Genomic DNA, 20,678 nt, shown 5'->3' on the forward strand with positions numbered 1-20,678 from the left:
TACTGTTGACCTCCCTATTTTACACCCAACTAACCCCAACAGGTACCAGCAACTACTACAGTGCACACTGGGGTTTCCCCGTTTCCTGCCGTTTGTAATTTGTTTGTACAAGGCACCATATATCACACTGATTTGTATTCGTGTTTGATAGCAGCACCTATCCTTTTTCTTTCTTCCAACCTCTCTCCACCCGGTCTCCAGTTAGTAAACTCAGTGATATAAACAGAAAGACAGTGTGTAGATTTGGGAGGTGGGCTAGATAGGTTTTTTGATCTTGTCTAGCTTTATGATTCTGCATTTGAAGGCTTGAGCCCTGGCACTGGGGTGGGTGAGTGGGTGGGGAGAAGGATTACAGCATTGGTGAGATCCCTGATCAAATTAAGCCCTCTGGAGAAAGGCATCCTGATTCACAAAGAATCGAGAAGGAATGAAGATCAACGTTTTCTCTTCTGGCTTTCCCCAAACTGACACCACAAGGGAGGGAGGGAAGGAGTGGGGAAGAAGAAAAAGAGGAGGAGGAGCTGAATTCATTTTCTTATGTCTCAGAGATGGGCCTGTGGGTAAGACTGACAGCTTTAATCTTCTCTTTTCTCTTCACTGCCTTCGTTTTCTTGCCCTCTTTTTCACTGGGGATAAAATAGGATTAGAAGTTGCTGTGAAATCTCGCAAAAAAAGGGAAGAAAAGGGCTGTTGGCGGGATGGACCAGGAAAGCACAAGCAAGCTTCACATTGTTGATTGCAACAACATCTGCAGAATGGATAATGTGGGTGAGGGTGGTTGGCTCCCTAATATTCAGGTTTCTCTAGGGGGCAGGGAGGGGTTCACTACCACCCTACTGCTGTGCCAAGTAGGGTGCAAGCAGATCCACTAGACTAGTCAGGATGCTTGGCATTTCTGTGCATGTTTAATTGCTTCAGACCTAGCAGTACAGTGCCTGGGTTAAATTTAAACCCTGGACTGAACTGATGGGGGAAACCCATTCTGTAGATGGTTAGGTACAGTATTCACTTCCTTCAAATGGCCTGACAAGGATCCCCACTCCACAAAGGTTCACAGCCACACCATACTTGTAAAGCACTTGAACAACCCAAATAATCCTGGGAACTGTAGTTTGTTAAGAGTGCTGGGAATTGTAGCTCTGTGAGGGGTCTCATCTGCATTTTATTAAGTGTCTCCAGTGCTCCATCTAAGTCACTGTCCATAACCTCCAAAGCCCTATATACAGCTTGAACTCTGACCAGATGAGTCTTTTTTCTTCCCTTTCTCCAGTTGCAGCCTTGGAAATTGATTATGTATTCCTTACTATAATTGTATTTATATATTTGTCTTGATTTATCATGTTGTAGATGTATTGTGTTACGGAGTACGTAGGTGTTGTATGTTATAATCCACCCTAGGTCTTCTGACAAAGGATGATATGCATACATAATCACAATCTCCCCAGCTCACCCCCACAACTGTGGCACCAGGCCATTTTAAACAATAAGCACCTATCTGGCTCTCAATCTACATGGATAGATAGACAGGGAGGCAGGCAGGCAAGAAGGCAGGCAGGCAGATAAGCATCAATTTGATGGGTGGGGGAGGAGTACTTTTGGCACGAAGGAAGGGGTCCCTCTTCTCACCCTCTACATTCCAGCTGTGCCTTCCTTGCCCCCGTGCTCAGAATTTTTCCTCTCCTGCTCCCATGAGCAGCTCGCATCCTGCATCCTGCATTGAGGAGCGTGTTCCTGTTAGCACCAAGGGCAGTGAATTATGTCACCACATAACTGCTTCCGGTCCCTGGCACACCCATCTCTCAAGGTAAAAAGGGGGAGATTTGCACTTACTTGTTCTGACTCCTAGCCCTGAAGTCCTTCCTCTCTCCCTATTGACCTTGCTACTTGATCCAGGGTGAAATTTAAAGCCACAAAACCCAGGATAGAGACTGTTAACATCTTCACTCATGCCAGGCACATCCACATCCAATATATGCTAAAAGCAAACTCATTACAATGCTTCATAATAACTACCATGCTTGAAGGTTTGTGCTTGTAGATGTATATCTTTATCATACTGCGTTGTGCTTGTAGATTTATATCTTTCTTATGTTAGGGTGTTTGTAAATTCTTAATCCAGCAATCTTCTATTTTGCTTAGCTTGCTGGTATAGGAGTTGGCATCCTGGAAGGTCTTGCTTGGGAAAATATTGCTTAGGTTTTGAAAAGCTGCCCTGAAGTTGCTGGCAAAGGAGGAGCCAAAGTATTTCAAGGAGCTTGGATTTGCTACATAGCCGCTCTGGCTTTTGAAAGCTTACCTTAATTAATTAATGACCTAGCTTAGAAAACTTTTGTGAACATGAAACCAATGGAAAGGAACATCTCCATCTATGGGATCAGATCCTAAAGTGGAAAGGAAGGACAGTGGCCTTCTTGTGAATATAGGTAACTTTAATATGCAAGATGGCAAAGAGCAATTTCTCACTTGCAGGATAGCCCTGCGTTCTACCAAGTTTGTTTTATCCGGCTCCCAAAAATGAATGCAGAATTAGAGCCTTTCTCAATGAAGTCTTTCTAAATGATCAGTGTATAGGTCAAGAAATATGTATCTGTTGCTCCTTTGTGATGTGAGCTGCATGCATCTTCGCATACTTTTGCTTCAAGGATACTGCAAGGATCCCTTAGCCCTCAAAAAGCAACATACTGTTCTGAGGAGAATTCAATTACCAGTATTTCTCTAACTAGTGGGGACATTGCAACATGGGATGCTGTGTTGAATACTGGGGTTTGCACACGTGTCACAGGCACCTATTGAACATCATAGAATCATAGAATCATAGAGTTGGAAGAGACCACAAGGGCCATCGAGTCCAACCCCCTGCCAAGCAGGAAACACCATCAGAGCACTCCTGACATATGGTTGTCAAGCCTCTGCTTAAAGACCTCCAAAGAAGGAGACTCCACCACACTCCTTGGCAGCAAATTCCACTGTCGAACAGCTCTTACTGTCAGGAAGTTCTTCCTAATGTTTAGGTGGAATCTTCTTTCTTGTACTTTGGATCCATTGCTCCGTGTCCGCTTCTCTGGAGCAGCAGAAAACATTGCCAGTGACATAACTCTCCATACCTTGTGCTAGTGATTGGATTGAAAAGAAGTGGGTCTGAAGCTGACTAGAGCCCTATTCCCACTTTACTCATGTGTGGGGATTAGTGTGCATACTTTGAAGTAGGACCACACTTTTAGACCTACCCCTGACACCATGTTTTCTCCTGCTACAACCATGTGTTATGTGCAGTTGTCTGTAGAAAACCCTGAGGGCACAATCTCCTGCTGACATTTAGGAGCTCTGCATGATGGGGACATCCAGTTTTGGAGGAATCCAGGTTGTATGGAGCCCCCCTACATGAACAACTGCACACAACATGTGCTGCTGCAGAGAGAAGGCACATTGGGGGCAGGACTAAAACTGCAGCCCAGCTCCAAGGTAAACATGGCAATGCTCTACTTGTGAATAATGTGAGGACAGGGCTTTTGTCTGAAGACAAAGGGTGGAGAAGCTCCTTGACAGCTTCAATGCCAACAGCCTGAAACAGGAGTAGCCAACTTGGAGACCTCTAGATGTTGGTGGTCTACAACTTACATCATCCTTGATCATTGGTTATGCTGGCAGGAGTTGATGGGAACTGTAGGGCATGACTCTGGCCTAAGGCCTGATCTACACACACAACAGAATGAGGCAGTAACTGTTTAAAATGAGCATGCTAAGGCTCAAGCTTACCTAGAAGCTGTACTCCTGAAATTAAGATCTATAGAGGCTGCACGGTAGCGGCACAGGACACTCTGTACATTCTTAGACACACTCTCTACATATTATCTCTACATGTGTTCCTGAGCTAGAAAGGTTCGGGTGCTAAACATCACTGAAGCTCAAATTATTACCTCATACATTTCCCCCCTCACCAAAACCCAACATTTTAAAAATCATTTGATCATCCTCTCTTCTCCCCAAACATGGTGAGGAGAGATTAATATTCCAATTAGAAACGCAATAGCAATGGACGAGATTCACATATACATGTGGAAGTGGAAGTTTTCAGCAGTGTGGACTGACTAGCACCTGCCTACAAGCCTCTAACATGCCCTACCAAAGGACCTTTCAGTTTTCATCCAGATCAGATGGGTTCAGACCATTCACCCACAGGACAGTTCCTGGCATTTCAAAATTGATCGCCTGCTGTTTGCAGAAAAATTAGAAGGGTAATCGACGAACAAAAGGAATGCCAATGAGCTCAGCATAAACACTCAGCTCTTTTCAGGCTTGGATAGATCTGTTCACAACCCATTTCTGCTGAAATATTTTTAAGCCAAGGTGGTTCCATTCACTTCAATGGAACACTGGTGTTTTAAAGATCAAGAGTTTTGGCTCAACTGGGTTGTGAACGGGCTGGATGGGTGTTAATCAGGACCAGCAAAAGATGTTTTGGTGGCTGTCAAATGGCCCCACCCATACAGTGGATAATTTTCTCCCTGCAAGCCTCCAAGTTCTATTATCCTTTTTTGCAGCTCCCAGGAAAACTGTTTCCAGAAGGAAGTGCTCTACAGGCCAGAACTGTCTCCTGTCTCACTGTCAATAACAGTGTTTAAAATCTTCTAGCTGGGTGGATCATGGTACCCTGCCTCATGGTAGGGGCTGCTTCAAGAATGGAAGTGGATCTCTTATTTGTATAACCAATGGACTTTAGGGCTGGGATTTGGACAGGAAGATCATCAGGCAACATTGTCTTTGTAGACCTTGCTTAACTTTTCTTCCCTAAGTAGCATTACACCTCCATACTGATTTGTTTGCTGATTTGGAATCCCTTCCATCACTGCATCTGCCAAAATGGAAGGGTGAAATTCAGTCCCAGACTCTTCAGAGGCAGATATCAGAAGCAGAATTTAGTTCCACACCTCCTGTATCCCATAGAGGTATGCAGAGGTTAAGACACAGAAGCTTAGCGATGAGAACTGAAATGGACACCATCTTCTTAGCCCTTCATCCATAGCATTCCTTCTCTCCCACCAATAGTTCTGTGAATATATTAATGCCAAAATAAATCTTTCACCTGCTCTAATCCTCCCCAGAAACCACCACTGCTGATTGTGCTGTCAGTCACATGTTATAAGTTTTGTATTTGATATCTGGCATTCTCCATTCAAGAACTGACATTCGACAGAAGGTAGCTATGCTGTCATTTTGATACACCTCTATCAAACTGCTTCCCTAATTGGCAGGTGAAAGCTGAGTTTTAGGAGACTAAAAGACTGAGGCCTGGAGGAACTGCAATTCTCCCACACCTTTGCTGTATGAAAACTCACATTAGTAACACATTGCGGGGGGGGGGGGACATAGCCTTTCTAGGATGTCTGAGCATTGGGGCAAAGTACAATAAAACACAGTTCTACAACACTGAGAAATTAGCCAGTCTAGGAATCCTGCAAGGCCCATACTCTATGGCAAAAGCCTCAGGTATGTGCAGTGCATGTGATACCTGCATTTTTTTCTCTCTGGGTGCCATTTATCCCTAAAGTGCAAGGTCTGGAGCAAAGAAGTGTCTTCATGAGTGGCACATATTATAAGAATTCTAAGGTGTCAGAAATAAAATGAATGTTCGTAAGTGCACAAGGTAAACACACAGACATAAGTACCTAAACCACATATCTGAAACAGTATGGGAGAGCAATCCTCAAAGGGTTTCAACAGATAATTGGACACTGCTATCCCAATAGCCATCCCTGAGCAACCAGACTCCATTCCCTAAGGGCCAAACTACCTATGAAATTATTCTTACAATCAGCAGCTGTGTGAATAGTTTTAAAACAAGTAAATAGCAAGGGGGGGTATGGGTGTGCATGTGGGTGTGGGTGGCTGTGCATTCTGGATCTTGACCATAATAGAGGACAGAAAGGGGGGGGGGAGAATTGCCACCGTTGTCATGATCCCAGTCCAGTGCTGGGTACTGTCCATCATCCCAACAGGAACAGGTTTTTCCACGCATGGAGAGGCAGCCACCCCTACTGAATTTCTGCCTTTTACTCAGCTATAAATGAGACAGAAGCCCTACTGAAGGGAAAGACAGCGACCTGCCTGAGTACGCTTGGACCAATCAGTCTCTCACAACAGCCATATCCCACTTTGCAAAGTTGTTAATGAAAGTAAAGAACAGAACGGCACTTTGTGTGTGGAAGAATGCCGAGGAACTTGTAAAAACAATTTATTATATGTTCCTCATTTCTGTTGCTTCTATCCCATAGCCACAGCAGGAGGCTCTTTAATTACAGGGATTAAAGTCATCGCTGAGAACGCAACTGCTAATCAAACACTAAACAATATTAATGAGCCTGGCAAGATGCCCAGAATGCGGTTTAAACTGAAGGGTAGTGGGGCAGTTTCTACCAGGGGGCCTGGAATCAAACATGGCAGCTGAATGAACTGGCTTCCTGTCTCCGTGAGTACTTTGTGTGGGAAACTGTAGTCAAATATAACTAGCAAGCTTAGGGCTAGTTAATGCATGAAGGGGTTAAGACCACAGAATTGTATTCCTACACTCAGGTCATGACCCCTCACCTCTGTTTTTCTCCCCACACTCCGTCCATCAACTCTTATGGCTGTATTGTAAATCTAAGACTGACCTGCCCAATGGTGTTGCATTCCTGGGATTGTGATACTTCAGAACCCAGGAATGTGTATTTGAAATGTTCTCTCATGTTTAAAACAACAGCAAAACCAGTCCTTCACACATATGAAAAATTAGCATGTGGGAAGGCTAACCTACAACCCTTATTCCTGAAATGTTAGCATTCTGTGGGCAGGGAATTTTTACTGTGTGGAGGAACCAAATGTGCAGAACCCATTCATCCTCTGAAATGGTATCACCCCAGTAGAAAGGTTGTATGTACCATGTGCTCTTTCTGAACATGTAACTTGACCTTAAGACTTGCTGTGCCAGGGAATAGAAACAGGGGCTTGATTTTCCACAAATGCATCTCTTTGATTTTGAAATTAAATGTATTATATTTGCTTTACTTTTATCAACGGGGACTTGTGGGCTAATAGGAAGAGGCCAAGAAATCAACCCCCCATTTTTGATATTAACAAATGATGGCAGGCTGGCAGGATCTTTGAGCAGCAGTCTCCTGGTATCAACAAGGTCTTGTTCCTTCCATGCACACTGCTTTGCCTGTTTTATTCTACCTTGAATTGTGCAGGGGAAGGAAGCAGGGGTAAGGGGATGAAAGCTGTAAGGTGGATCTTAACATGAACCTGGGCTTCTCTTTCCCCTAAAACCCATCTATGTTGCAACTCTATCCTAGAAACATGAAAACTTTCTACAGACCAGAGTGTCTCTAAGTATGTTCTGTCTTTCTTTCATTGTGGTCAACCATATGACCAATTTGCCTACTGTACTTAGGAGAGATGCATCTAACCCAGGGCTGGCTAACCTGTGGCCCTCTAGATGTCGTTGGACTACAACTCCCATCATCCTTGACCACTGGCTATGCTGGCTGGGGCTAATGGAGTCTGACACCTGTTCTAGCCCCAGGAGGGTGTGTGTGAGAGAGAGAATCAGGACTGAACCCCATCAACACCTTTAGAATTTAAATAGTGCTGTGCAGTAGGAAAGGTGATTGGGCTGTTTAAAAACTGTGCAGCACATTCTCTCCTTGCTGTGCAATCAGGAGGTATCTTGTTCAAGCCCTGAGGTGCCTACAATTCACAGCAAACCAATTCAGCCAAGTGCCAGAATTTAAGATTTGTAGCGCAGACCATGCCAGGTTCCTACATGTCCCTCTGCAACACTTGGGCCTTCTGACCACAAACATCCTTTAGTTTGCTTGTAGAGCTGGGAGGGATTTAAGGAGATAAGAATGTAAGAACTGCTGTACTGGTGAAATCGAAAGCTCCATCTAACCTAGCACGCAGTCCCCAGCAGTGGCCAGTCACGAGCCAATGAGAAGTTCACAAGAAAAGCCTGATGGAGAAAACCACTCTCTTTCCCATCCCCATTTATCCTGAGCATCTGTTCATCAGAAGTATTCAGCCTCTGAGCCTGGACAGTCTATTCTTAGCTATTATGGCTAATAGCTATTACTAGACATATCCTACATGAATCTGTCCAATCCTTTTAAAAGCCATCTGTGCTTATGGCAATGAATGCTGCAACTTTGTTGTGTGTTGCGTGGGTGGGGGGAAAATATTGCCTTTTGTTTGTCCTGTACCTGCTGCCAATCCATATCACTGGAAGGCTGTGAGTTTTAGCACTTTAAGAGAGACTTTCACTTTTGAGGACAGAGTGGCCAGACTCTAAATGAGGCCATACCACAGACTTACATAATCACAACTAATACTTGTCTCTTTATTTTGAGTTCCTTCCCTAATCTTTCATACTGAAATGGATTTGCCTTTTGAACTGCTGCAGCGTCCAGAGCTAATGTTCCTGGTAAGATTTTTACAGTGGCCACCTCTGCTCCCACACTGCCTCTGCTCTGCTTTAATATTTATGCCACCAGGGGTGCATTTAGACATGGCGAATATTATGTTAGTCTTCCTGATTTTAATGCCAGTGGTTCTGTCCTGTTCCTTTCACACTGCCCGTACCTGTTGCATTATGGAGCTGTGGCTTTCTGACCAACATATTGGCATGTCACACTAAATTTAATTCACACCAAAGGACATCGTTGGACAACATCCTTACTCCCTCACCCTTTCCACTTCTGTTTCCCCATGAAAACAGAATCATATGCTGGTATACCACATCATATTTCATCTATTTACTTCTGAAATTTTCTAGGTGGATAGGGTTGCAAGCAGATTATTTCTGGAAACTATTAACACGGAATGAGTGCTAAGCTTCAACTATATTCCACTATATTTTCAGCTTTTACATTGTGTGAAAGCTAGAATATAATACAGAAATTTTCAGTTTGTAAAACAGAATAAATTACCATGTGAATGCAACTGAAGGATCTTTAAATGTATGGTGTGGACATTGGCAAATTGGGTGAGATTTTGCAGGACCCAGGTAAAAGTTGCACAGTTCAGCTTTCTGGGAATTTATCATTTTTTAAAATCAGAGGCTCTGCACACGCCAGGCACATTCAAAGCACACACAGCTAAGAATTCTCGGAACTGCACTTTACAGACTTACAATTCCCAGAATCCTTAGGAAGCTACAATTCCCTGGATTCATGGCAGGAGGGGAGCTTGAATGTGCTTTCAAAGTATGGTGTATATGTGGCCAAAGATCAAACGCAGATCAAATTTCGAAACCATGTGAGCTGTTGTGCAAATTTGTGTAATTGCAGGAATTAGCTTTGTTGTTACCATTTTTGGACTACCTCGTTGCAAAACGATGATTTATTTAAAAATCCACCATATTGTATATTTACAAGTATTTGCAATGGTTTAAAGCAGCAACTTCAGCACCCCTGCATCCTGCACAATACTTTGCACATATTTGGCACAGTATGAATGCTAACTAGGCACATGGGAAACCTAATGAAGAATGCTATTCTGCAGGTCCCTTTGCTTATTCTGAGTGGCAGGCTTCAACAGGAAAATCCAGTTACCATTCTGAAGTTGCACAAGGTTTGGCTTGCATGTCAGCTTATTAATTATCAATTTCTCACTGTCAAATGACCCCCTTTCACACATGTACGTTTTGTTTGCAGTTGCAGCACATTGTGGGTTTTGTTGTTCTGAGGCTGCGTAAGCAGTCAGCTGTCCTCAGACATGTGTGTTTTGGTGATGACAAGATCACCCTGCGAGAAGAAACAGAAGAGGAAGGCAGGCAAAAAGTAGCTCCTGCTTCAGTGGAACCGTCCTGTCCTGTGGGAAAGAGCAGGAGAGTGAGGGAGGCGAGTGAAGAAGACAAAAGAGCCAGCAGAGGGGTCATCACAGCCTGCTCTTGCTTCAGCTGACTGTCCCCTTTCCCCATAGGACCATCTCCCAGCAACTGCCCTGGAATATCAGATGTGGGCTTCTGCTCCAGTGGGACTAGTTTTTGTTTTTTTTAAGGTGTGTGGTTCTTGGTTTATCCATTTTATTTAATAAATCTTCCAAGTCTGAGAGTGGGATAAAAGCCTATTAAATAAATAAACAAACAAATATAGATTTACACAATAAAGCATTAAAACATCATGGGATCGGTTGGTTTGGCTCCCAGACAAGCATATATAGCTTTCACATGAATGTAGATGGTTAGGCACAAGAGAGTTGGAATATCACGAGTTCCCTGCAGATTTCTTAGGAATACATAATTCATGTTCATGTAAGTGTGATTCATTGAAAGCACTGTGGAATTGAGGCATGAATACCAGAATTTTTGGATCAGCATTCAGAAGTGAAGAGTTTCAGTATTCAACCAGGCAGGTGTGAGGGTGGAAGGTTCTGAATTATGGGAGCAAACTAAAAGAAGTAATAGGAAGAGAGCAGTCTTGACATGAAATTGCAATGGCTTTTGACCAATGTATAGTTGAACAATGGGGTTAGGGAACAAAGTTGCCCAGCATCTCTTTCCAACCACTGAGACAAGTCCCAATAAGCATTATACCCAAAATTGGACTTTTGAGAAACACGAAGAAAGCATCAGCATGTTTGGAAGAACCCCAAGGTTTGCAGAAGCAGAAAAATACTGAAGAGACAAAAATACCACCCCTTCTCCAAACAGCACAATACAAACTGAGTATTCTCAGTATCCATGGAAGGACTGTTGGCATATCATAAAAAAGAAAAACCACTGGGGAAATGGAATGGAATACCCTGAAAGAAGGTGTGACTAGCTGGCTGGCTTGAACACCCAAAAGAACTCCATACTACAACCATTTGTTCCAAGTCCTATTAGTAATTGTTCCTATATTGCAGATGGAGGCTGAAAGAACAGCAACTTGAACAAGGTCACTTCCTGTTGGTAGGATCCATGCTAGCTGATTTCAGTGGGATCACAGCATGACTGACACAATCCCACTTCAAGTATTCAGAATCAGAAGTAGGTATACCTGTAATGGTGGCCTGTGGGGATGAGCATGGCTAGCTTTGCTCCCTCTTTGCCATTCCTGAAACCCTTCATTAATTGTAGGGTGAACTTGTGAATTGTATTCCTGGAGGCTCCCTAACCATTTTAGAACCCTAGAAAATCAGGATTCTGAAATGTGCATAAGTACAGGATGCACCTTCTAAACTCAGAGTGGGAAGGAGATGGTGTCTGGGGTGGTGTGGGAGCTATTGCACTTTCCCCGCCACCCAAGGTTACCCTTCCCCTTGCATATTTAACTCCAATTCAAAACAACTGAAGGTTGTTGCTATTTTAAGGGATTCAACCCTATGTGAAATTCAAACCAGATAATTTCTAGCTATCAGATCACAGCCCTTATAGGCTCCTCCAGACAACCTCTTTATTGAGCATTCATCCTGATTTGCTTGTACAAAGCTTACATGGAAGTTAGACTATGTCCAGTCTTTATTGAGCATTTGTTCTGATTTATTTGTGGGTGGTTATACAACAATGAGCATTCGTCCTGATTGGCTTGTGTGGTGGCTATACATCTTCCTATTAATCATTCATTGATCTCACCTTTTTCAATACCCTATCCCCTATTACTTTCTTAACCATGAAAAGTCAGTTTTGTGTATGTATAATGTGGATTTGTTGTTCAAGGGCAACAGAGTACTTTAATCCACTTTAACTGCATAAAGCCAAATTTACAGAATGCCCATCAATTTCTCCTGCAAAATATTGACAGTCTGGATGCAACCTATTGACAGCTGTCAGACATGTCTTCCTAGGATAATATTGAGCTAGACCTGAGCATAGCTGAACCTTCTTCCTTGACATGCTCTTCAACCTCATAACTGAGCAGGGATCCCTTCAATCAAAATCCAGGCCCTCCCTGTCTGCTTCCTCAATCTAAAGCACTGAGCCCCTTGGGTTTGCTGATTGGAAGGTCAGTGGTTCGAATCTGTGTGACGGGGTTAGCTCCTGTTGCTCTCTCCTAGCTTCTGCCAACCTAGCAGTTCAAAAGCACACCAGTACAAGTAGATAATAGGTACTGCTGCAGCAGGAAGATAAATGGTGTTTCCATGTGCTCTGGCTTCTGTCATGGTATTCTGTTGTGCCAGAATGTTTAGTCATGCTGGCCACATGATCCAGACAAACAGCTGCTCCCTTGGCCTGAAGTGAGATGAGCACCACACCCCATAGTCGCCTTTGACTGGACTTAACTGTCCAGGGGTCCTTTACCTTTACCTTACCCTCTCCTTAGTTTTAGTGTAGAACTCATTGGCTCTGGCTCCACCTACTGTTAGCCCCCTATCTTACACCCTTTGAGCCGCTACTGCTGCCTCTCCCCTACAAGGGAGTTTTGATGCTAAGTAGCGTACAGAACTGCCATCCTCTAAAAGCACAAGACAAACATTGTACCATATCAGGCCAGGCCCCTTATGCCTTCAAGCCTTTCCTTCAATTTGTTGCAAAATTAAAGAAGTGCCAAAACTAACATTCCCAACCTTGTAGAATTGTGGACACAAAAAGTCCATTAATCCTGAAGTACTCCAAAAGACATTATTTTTAGAAAATCATTTTCTTTTCTTTGCTTTATTTTGTTCCCTTCATTCCCAGCAGGCAGTGAGAGGAAAGTCTTGTTCAGGCTGATAGCTTGTGTCAGCTGTAGTGACTCAGGAAGGCAGGCGGATGTCTGCTAAATGCTGCAGGGCTTGGGGTTTGCTCCAAGCAGAGGCAGGGACTGTGCAATGCAGGAGGTGAATAAATAATTCAGGACTTTAGAAAACAGGATTTGCCATGTTCCTCCAGACCAAAGAGCCATCTAAGCTCAGCAGTCCATCTCTGACACTGGCAAGCCAGGTACCTGAGGCTGAGCAAAGTAAACAAGCAAGGCTTGATGGATGGTGAGATCGATCCCTTGTTAGCAGCATCTGGTAGTCAGAGGACTCAGAACATGGTGATTCTGACTCTGTATGGCTTCCTGGGAAGCCTTCTGCAGGCCACATGCAAATGGCGAGTGGAGCTACAGGCGGAAGTGGACAGGACAATGAATATAAAGTTTACTTGTGTACAGTAAGCTGGATTTGCTCACCTCTCTAGCCTCCGTCCAGACAAACAAGAAGCATTGTTAGCGTTCAAGGGCACATTCCAACAAGGTAAAAAAGTTCAAAGAGGGTGCAAAGCAGGGTCAGTGAGGGGTATGCCCTGGAAAAAAATCCAAAGGGCCAGACAGGGAGGCCTGAAGGGCCACATTTGCACACACACCCAAACTGAGGTTCCTCACCCCTGCTAAAATGCAGCCTTTTCTAATCATTTCCTCTAAGGGTTGCTAATGGAAAGGGTGATTTGGAGGGTCTCTATAACCTCTCCCCTTGCTGTTCCTTAGTCACTCATTAAAGAGAGAGAGAACTCCATTTGGGGCAAAGATGTAGCTCAGTGGTAGAGTCCAATTCCCGGCATCTCCAAGGCAAGGCGCAGAAAGCAGGTCCTCTGCCTGAAATCCTGGAGCGTCCCACCCATTAATATGCAGACAAGATTGAGCTAGATGAGCCCAACACTCGCAGCTTCCTGTGTTCCTATTCATTTCCCAGTTCTCTTAGGATGGTGTGGGGAGGCACACTGCACAGGTTCAGAGGCACTCTCATTTTTAAAAGTTGGCAGACCTATTGCTATCTTGGAGTGAATAAATAAGAGCCGTTTGCAGTTGCTGCCCTCTGAGCCTCCCTTCCGTACCAGATTCTCTATTCCAATTTTTCCCTTAATGTCTTTCATGATGGCTTAACTAATCTTGCAGGCTGCTTTGCTGCACACAGCTTGGAACAATCGAGCTAATCGCTTCACTGCTGCACATGATATTTTCCCAATCTGATTTCAAAGGAAATGCTATTGATCACTCCTGTCCTGCCAAGACCTCTGGGTGCACTGCTGTACCGGAGAGCTGCTTTGCATTCTGCATGGGCTTGTGCTGCACAGAGCCAGCAAGGAGGGAGAATTAATCCCACCGTGTGCAGAAAAAGTACTGTGGGTTAGCCTGGGTAAACCACAGAGCCAAAACAGATATTATATTTGAAGATAAGTCATAGCAGGTTGCTTCTTCGCCAGCATTAGGAGCTCCTGGCTCCCAATAATTTACACAACAGATGTAAACATAAGGCTAGCTGTCAGTCTTGTTCCTGCCCACCACCACCCCATGCTTTAGGTAGACTGTTCCCATCCCTTTTCCACTCTCTCAGTGCATTAAAATACTCCGGTGAGGCTGCAAGAGAGGTGCATATGCATCCACAAAGGACAGGGTCTTTTCAGTGGTGGTGCCCTAGGTTTGAAACACCCTCTTAAAAAAAAAAGTCTGGTGCCAACATTATATCCTCTTCAGCTTCAGGTTAAGACATCTTTATGTGTGTAGGCTTTCTGAATTCACCATATTGCCTTAGCTGGTTGAATATGTTCTTGTTTATTATTTCAAAGATTGTATTAATGTTGTTTTGATTTCCCCCACCACTACACTGTGTTAATATTATGTTAAAATTTTGTTGCTCTTGTGCCTCTTGCATTTCAGTTCTAAGATTCTGTGAATAAACCCTGTAGAAAAGACCTAGCTGGAAGCCTACCCATGCAGAAGAAGGAAGCCTTAAATCTACTACTCTGTGACAAAACACTGCATCCTAATGTTCTTGTTACAAATATGATTTGAATGAAGGCAAATATTAAAGTATCTATGCTGGCTCAATTGTGTTCGCATAATGGGGACAAGGGGTGGGGATTTCAGCAACCTTAATCTCTTTCTTATGGGTTTGGCAGGTAAAAACATGCTGTGGTTGCTAGGATACTTATCTCCTGCGCTGAAGTAGCAGAAACAGGTGGCTATGAGCTGAAGGTCATCTGTGCTGAAGGAGGGCAGCTGTGGGGGCAGCCTGCACACAGGTTCCCCTTTACAGGCCTGGCATCCTGGACAAATGTCCGTGTTGTCCAACGACCTAGCCAAGAGCTATGTTCTAAATTGCTTGTTCCCCCTTGATAGCAATCATGGCCCTGTTAAGAGTCAGTCCTTTCATTTCAGCTCTTCTTCTAGCAGATTAATTAAGTTTTATTCAAACACTATCTGCTCCGTGCCTTCATTATGGAAGAAATGGCTATCTGGTGGGTCCCCTCGCAATCAATGGCCTTCGGGTAATATTGCTTAATGGCACTGTGGCCAAGAGAAAATCAATAGCAGACTAATATCTGGTGGGTCCGTGATGAAAGGGAGCAGATGTGAAATTCCAAAGAGCTGAGAAGAGATTTGTAAAAGGAAAGTTCATATGGCTGGGAGAAGATTCCAAATACACTAACATAAGGTTCTAATGGAGTCTGATAAGCAAAGGAGAATAGGTTGCATGTTAGGAAAATTAAGGCTGACTTTAAGAAATGTGTCTTAATGTCAGGATTAGTCAAACTCAGGCATAGGCAAACTCGGCCCTCCAGATGTTTTGGGACTACAAGTCCCATCATCCCTAGCTAACAGGACCAGTGGTCAGGGATGATGGGAATTGTAGTCCCAAAACATCTGGAGGGCCGAGTTTGCCTATGCCTAGTCAAACTCAATCACCATCATCCATGTGTTTTTTTAAAAAATAACTTTCACAGAGTTCCATCTCACTTTAGTGCAGCCTTCCCCAACCTGGTGCCCTCCAGATGTTGTCAAGACATCTGGAGGACACCCAGTTGGGGGAGACTGCTTTAGTGTTGTACCAAGAAACAGAACCCAGGATCGTGCTGTGCCTGATATTGCCAACAGTGTGCCTTTGGGTGCATCAGAATCCTTGAGGACTTATCCTGACATCCATGAAGCCTCTGAAATCCTGCCCCCTTGGGTCATGAGGTGGTGAGAGTAGCTACATCTCCCCTTCCTTAAAGGGGAATGCTCTTCCACCACTTCTTCTTACAGTTCTAAGTGGTTTTCAAGACTCAGATTGGCACCCAAACTGAAGATCAGAGCCTTGAAAAGAACATGGAGGTGAAAGAGGAAGTGCAAAAACACGATGCTTCCTCCTACTTCAGGTCTGTGTGATCACAACTGAACAGAAATCAGAGCTATCAAGAGGGAGGGAGGAGAGAAAGAAGAGCCAGCTGGGAGGAAAGCAGATAAAATTGGGTGCTGCAGGAGGTGAGGTAAAGAGAGGGGAAGAACAGAGTGCCAGGCGGAGGAGAATGGGAATGTGAGAATGAGTTGCCGGAGTGAGAGAAAGTGTATGTGTGCACACACAGACAGTGGAGGAAGTAAAATGGATCCTCCTGAAATTGCTTAGTTTTTTTCATGGTTTCCACCCTCCCCTGCCAATTGCCAACAGATCAGAGATCACATCTGTCTCCATTGACTGACCCATCAAAATTGTGGAAACAGAAATCCCAAGATATACAATGAAAAGACAGCATAAGATTACAAAGTCAGATGTCTAAAGCATAGGATATGATTTGACCTAGAACAACAACATCTAGATGTCTATGAAAGTTCTGTGGGAGATTAACAGCCAGACCCTATAAATGCATATTCTTGCTAGTTAGCATGAAAAGGGGCTAACACCACAGAGCTGTATTGCTGATAGTCAGATACTCAGCCCACAGAAATACAATTGGTAGAGAGGGCTCTGTGTGATGTTATTTCTCCCTCCTCTCTTGGAGAGGAAGGAACATAGAGTACTTCCTGTTCTTCTATCTCTTCCATTGACCAGTGTTGGATGCAGATAGGCCTCTGCTTGTTTCATCTCAGGCAGGTGCCTGAAGTTGGTTATACTGTAAATATAAGTATTTTGCCAGCATAGTTTTTGCCTTTGCTCTGAACCAATACATGATTATAAAGTACGGTAAGTAAATTTTATTTTTAAACTTGCTTTGCAAGTTGTTGCCTGATTCTTTAAGTGGGATAAGAAGGCAGAAGCCAGTGTACTTTGTAGCTAGACTTTCTCAAAAGGAGGCTTTGCAGCCTAATTGCTATGCATTAATTTTGCTGCGAAGGATGGAACTTTGAAACTTTGTTCAACCCACACATGTGGAAGACTAGAGGGATAAATTTCAAATAATATATCCTCTCTTACCCATTAAAGCCCATCCTACAAGTTCAGAATTGTTTTTCTTATTTGTGTACAAAGAAAATACAACTAGCTAAAGGTCAGAGACACAAAGGCTCATGTACAACTGGCTGGCACTGTTAATAAAACAAAACATAGATCCTCATATTTTTTTACATTGTATTCTTTCATATAATAGGCCACTTCTGGTTACAGGGGCTACAGATGTGTTCTTGTGAGTAGTTTAGCAGTGTTGTTATTGTCCTATGTAAAAATAATGAAGATCCATGAGGATCTGCAACTTGGATTGGTGTTTTTCTGGTGCTGAAAAGCATTGCATCTTTAATTTTAACTGAGCAGTCTACCAATGTAAAACTCAATTTGATTATGGTTTTAGGAGACTCTATTTAAACCATTCAAATTCAAGAAGATCCATTTTAATTCTACTGGATTTGGAGGAGAGAGACCTGAAGAAGAAGAGAGAGGCTGTATACACACCACACATTTAAAGCGCATGTGTTTCCCCAAAGAACCAAGGATACCGTAGTTTGGTTACAATTCCAAGCACCCTTAACAAACCAGTTTCCAGGATTCTTTGGGGAAAGCCATGTGCTTTAAATGTGTGGTGTGTGTGCAGATGGGGGAAAGCTATGTAATCTCACAGTGTTGTAAAGCCCACCCACAATTTGTCTGGCCTTGTCCACTACACCTAAAGGGAATACAACCCTCAACAACTCTGTATTGGGGCTTTCTCTGCTGCTGCAGCGTGTCTGCAAAATTCCCTCCCCAGGGATGCCTGCCTGCCCACCTTGTTGCTTGAACATCAGTGAGCTGTGGAGCAGTTTAAATTGCCAGTTGTGTTTCAGATAGTCTTGCTAGTTGTTGTTTTTCAAGAGAGAGTGGGTACTTTTATTCTAGAATTGTGAGCTACTTTGAAGGGGCAGACATCAGGGCTGAGAAAAGTGGGATATATATGGCACTTGACTATCTACACCTGCCAAGGCAAAGTGAGAATTTCTTCCCAAACTGCTGCCAAGCCACACTGTGGAGCTTAGCGTCCCTCCATCGATCCATAGCTCACAAAGTCAAATGAAGTCTGGCCTCAATTGAGTTCTGCTGCCCTCTGAGCAGAATCAAATCTCTCACCTGTCTTTGAGTGTCATTCGTCTCTATAGAAATGGGGCAGTGACCGTGAGCCCCTTCAAAAGCACATTCCTCTCCCTTCCCTTTGGTCCTTTTGGCCCAGGTTGCACCTCTCATCTTAAAAAGGAAAAGCCCAAGAAAGGGCCTCCCAAGTATTTAGGGGAGGTGGAAGAGAAGAGAGCAGGAATTCACAGTTTCTTCTCTTCTTCTGTCTTAGTGAGAGAAACCGAGATGGAACATCCTGCTTTGACAGCTGCTGTGATGATAATTAGTTAATGTGTCTTAAGTGCTTTGAAGTTCTAAATTGTCATGTGAGTAATTCTTTACTTTATTAGTTCAGCAAAGAGGCATGGAGGAGCGAATACTATTTACAAACATACACGAGGTTTTTTCCTCCTCTGTAGAAATTGGGGAGGGAGGCCATGAAATGGGAGGTATCTTTTGTGGGGTGGGGGGAAACAACCCTGGCTTGAAAGTGTGGCCCCAATACTGATGAAAGGGGGAGACAATGGCTTGAGGAGAAGCAGCCTAGCAGAAGCCGACTGCTCCATCAAAGTGACAACAGTCCTTCCCCTCATAGGGGAGGATGTCATCGATATTGTCAGCTGACCCGGTGTGTTCTCTAGGCTCATTGTGAAATGGTTTGTTCCAAGGTGCTGGCTTTAACTATTAAAGGAACAAATCAAGGGGAAAGCTGTCAAAGTGTCCCAAATTTGTCATTATTTCCCAATGCATTATGGAAACAATACATTCTTTCCTAAGGATTATATAATATTATCTAATTATTTTGTTTATGAATCACCTCTGAGGCATCCCAAAGTGATTTACAATATAACAAAAACATACAAAACAGTTACACATATAAAAACTGTTATATACGGATATCAAAACAGTTAAGGCAACTGTGTGTGTAAAAATAGTTTTAAAAGACCAATTATCTATCTATATATTTGTACTCATCGGACATCATGCAGTAGTTTGCATGGCTGCCAGCAGATGGCACTTGCCTGCAAACTACAGATGACAGTAAGAGGAGGAAGTGGTGGGGATTACGATGAAGTGCTGCTGAAGAAGGAGAAGCTTTAGAGCTGCCACTGCTCAACAGGGAGGAGGAAGGGAAAGTACCCAGGCCAACTCTTCATCCTGATTAGCCATGATGGCACTAGCAGCACCAGCAGATCCCACCATCACTTCTGGCTGACTTTCTCCTCACTATGCCACTTCTCCTGCTTGGTCATAGCAGTAGGCAGCAGCAGCGGCCAGTCAGGAATAAGAGTCAGCTCAAGCAAGGTGGCAGCAATGGAGAACAAGGGAGGCTGTGTGTGGAGATGGGGAAAAGTGAGTTACCGTATATTTGTAGGATTGGGGTGATATACAAATACCTTAAATGTATAAATAAATAACAGAGCAATCACCATGCAATTGGATACTGGTCAAGAGGAGGAGATATTTAAATATTTAAGAAAGGGGTGAAGCAGCTTTTCCAGTCCAATGGCAACATTCTGGGGTGGAGGTGTTGCATTCCAGTGGTGGGTGTGGCCAGAGGCAAAAGGTGGGCAGAGCAATCGATATGACTCTGATCTTTATAAAACAGATTACATTCCAGCTGTAGAAAACTCAAATGGTTTCTACTTACATATACTCTTCTCTCCATCAGCCAAGCAACAGGCATTCTCACATAGGTCAAGGATATGTTCCAGCAAGGCAAAAGTACTTGAGGAGAGCATGGAGCAGGGCAAATGAGAGGCATGGCCTGAGGAGAAGGGTTGTGGCCTGGCATTTGGCCCAGGGCCTAAGACTGCCAACCTATAAGGCTTAAAATTGGGCAAGCCAAGTAATATTTTCCAGAGCTCAACTAGTTGCTTTGCAATTTGAGCCCAGGCAGGGGAAGCGGGGGAAGGGTGCGGTTTAACCCCCTTCCCTCAGTCAGTCAGAGGCCTAAGTGGGAGCACCGAACCAAAAATCTTGTATTGCCTTCACACCCTTCTACACCCCCCAGAATTCCCTTTAAGAAAAATGCTTAGCTCGACTGACACATATAATTATCTGATTAATATATCTGCTTACTAATTGCAAGTCTGGCTTACAGTTAGCAGCAGGATGTGTGTGTGTGTAAGTGCCTCTACTTGAGCACTCATGTTTTCCAAACTTCAGAAAGCTAAGGCAAACTTCCCCCCCCCCTCCCATAAATGTGGAGGCATGCTAGTGGATTACTTCTGAATAGCTTTTATTACTCACAGAATGTTTAAGAATAAAAATTACCTGCCCACAGGGGAGGTCCCCACCTCCATTTTTCTGCATGAATCAGTGTTCTTCCTGATTGCAAAGCAGGCAACACCAGAGCAATGACTAATGCAGGGAAACAACAGGCAAACTCCTCTGGAAGAAGGTAATTTGCTAGGGCTGAGATAGTGCAGTGGTACAGCACAGGTTTAGAATGCAAAAGATCCCTGGGGCAATCCCCACTGTCTCCA

At 43.8% G+C, this 20,678-nt stretch overlaps 1 protein-coding gene and 1 long non-coding RNA gene across 6 annotated transcripts in view; both read right to left on the reverse strand.

The window, feature by feature from the left end:
* LOC310829808 (acid-sensing ion channel 2) overlaps positions 1–20,678 on the reverse strand; it is a 385,605-nt gene that overhangs the window by 241,308 nt on the left and 123,619 nt on the right. The gene's annotated exons all lie outside the window — the stretch shown is intronic.
* On the reverse strand, positions 519–1,903 carry LOC310829877. The gene is made up of 2 exons (XR_014557395.1): positions 1,831–1,903; positions 519–626 (listed from the first exon to the last, which is right to left on the reverse strand). It is a non-coding gene; the product is annotated as an uncharacterized lncRNA (long non-coding RNA).

This window comes from Podarcis gaigeae (assembly GCF_964106915.1).
Source record: "Podarcis gaigeae genome assembly, chromosome: 13".
Classification (NCBI taxonomy): domain Eukaryota; kingdom Metazoa; phylum Chordata; class Lepidosauria; order Squamata; family Lacertidae; genus Podarcis; species Podarcis gaigeae.